Genomic DNA, 1,985 nt, shown 5'->3' with positions numbered 1-1,985 from the left:
GAGTTCCCTATTGGACAATACATACTCTCAGTAATAGAACACCTTTCACATACTTTACCAGGGCAAGCCCCTATATAATACATACACACAGCCTCCTTTTACACTGTAGGTGCAACTGATTTTACACTCACAATAATAACTCTTAATTTTTTGCATCAGCATTTGTACCTCCATAAAATGTTTAATTACTGTATCCTTCAGCCCATACAGGAGAGAAATTGCCACAACAAAGATGGGAAATGGTCACTAAATAATTGGCACAGTACTAAATAATGAAGGAAACAAATACCGAACCTCCGATTAAACTCTAACTTTCAGTAGGTATAGGACGGCAAATAATTACTCTGCTGAGCACACAGTCTGTTGCCGTAACTAGGAAACCTGTCGACCTCTGATTTTGCTTATCTCACAATATAAGCTAGAGATATTGAGATCACTCTAATAGAAGGAGGGCCTTTTTCTTTGCAAAGTTGGACTTAATGACTATGTAAAAACACCAGTTAGAGCTGTAAAAGTTTGGGGAAGGAGGGGGGAAGTTGAAAGACGATGGAAGAGGTATAATTAAATTAATAAATGATACCTATTCTGTCATCAGTCAGCTTCCCCCCGCCGCGCCCTGCCCCACCCCACCCCACCCCACCACCCCACCGCGCTTACCTGTGCCTGCCGCACATGATCACATACACATTACATAGTGACAATGAATCCTAAGTGTGCAATCAGTGTATAGGAAATGTTACATCAGACAGAGGACTACAAGCTGTAGGAGTCACAAGTCATCGCTACTGGTTGACTCTGGAGAAGCACAAACTCAAAATGTAAAACATAATACCATGGTTGGGGGTTGGCTTTACTAATAATAATTGATTTCCATCCAAGTGGACCCTTTTTGCAACATCAGGATAATGAAACACTGGAGGAAAAATCATAATGCTCTAATCTAAACCTTTCAGTTTGCATTCAGCTTTTTGATGATAGTTGATAGCTTAATTTTCTGTATGCAAAACAGAGACTTCAGTGGCGGACTGTAAATGTTGCACCTCAATCCAAATACATCAAAGGAACCTGCCTCACAGGTCCGATCCACCTGACTACAGATCTACGGTGGTTCCGATCACTAGGTAGTCATGGCTGGGAAAACCCATCAGCTGAGTGGAGAAGAACGGGAGCAGCTTTTGCCAACCCTCCGGTCCGTAGGGTGGAATGAACTTGATGGGAGAGATGCCATCTTCAAAGAATTCCACTTCAAAGATTTCAACCGGGCATTTGGGTTCATAACCAGAGTGGCACTGCAGGCTGAAAAACTGGACGACCATCCAGAGTGGTTTAATGTTTATAATAAGGTCCACATCACTTTGAGCATGCATGAATGTGGGGGGCTATCTGAGAGGGATATCAACCTGGCCAGTTTTATTGAGCAGGTGGCATCCCAGATGTCGTGAAGAAGGTGCCATGGAGAGAGACCTCTTGTGGAACTGAAACCTCCACCTTCGAACCATTCTGCCTTTTGAAAATCTCTTGCGAATATTGTTGCTTAAATTACACCAAACAGACTAAATGTGATTGAGAAAATGTAAACATGGCTTATGCATTGAAACCATTTTGTATTTGGCCTCTAACTGCCAAAGAATGTTTGATTTGCGGTAACCTGAATATAATAACAATGTGTCAAGTGCATAGATTACATTGCCATTTTCTTTTCCACAATATGTAGGATGCACAGTGGTCATGCTTTCCTTGCTGGACTTTGGACTTACCAAACCATATGAATTGGAAACTTTAGGTGTCAAAATCCGGACACTGCTTACTGAAAATTAGTTTATTTGGCTTTTCGAGGCAGTATTGCTTTCCCGTAGAGGTACTTGAGATAATATTTTGGGTTGCTTGTTTTAATGCAAAATGATTTCATAGAGGAAACACTTTAAGTGTCCTTGAACTCAACGTTAAATTTTGTTACCAAAGCAATTTCTTCTCAAACTAGAACG

At 41.1% G+C, this 1,985-nt stretch overlaps 1 pseudogene; it reads left to right on the top strand.

The window, feature by feature from the left end:
- The first annotated feature begins 1,116 nt into the window (after window positions 1-1,116).
- On the top strand, window positions 1,117-1,620 carry LOC146830887 (pterin-4-alpha-carbinolamine dehydratase pseudogene; annotated as a pseudogene).
- Window positions 1,621-1,985: the final 365 nt, after the last annotated feature.

Source organism: Triturus cristatus, chromosome 5_1 (assembly GCF_964204655.1).
Source record: "Triturus cristatus chromosome 5_1, aTriCri1.1, whole genome shotgun sequence".
In the NCBI taxonomy this organism is placed as follows: domain Eukaryota; kingdom Metazoa; phylum Chordata; class Amphibia; order Caudata; family Salamandridae; genus Triturus; species Triturus cristatus.
The sequence above is the reverse complement of the archived record's forward strand: the minus strand, read 5'-3'. Positions and strand labels throughout refer to the sequence as shown.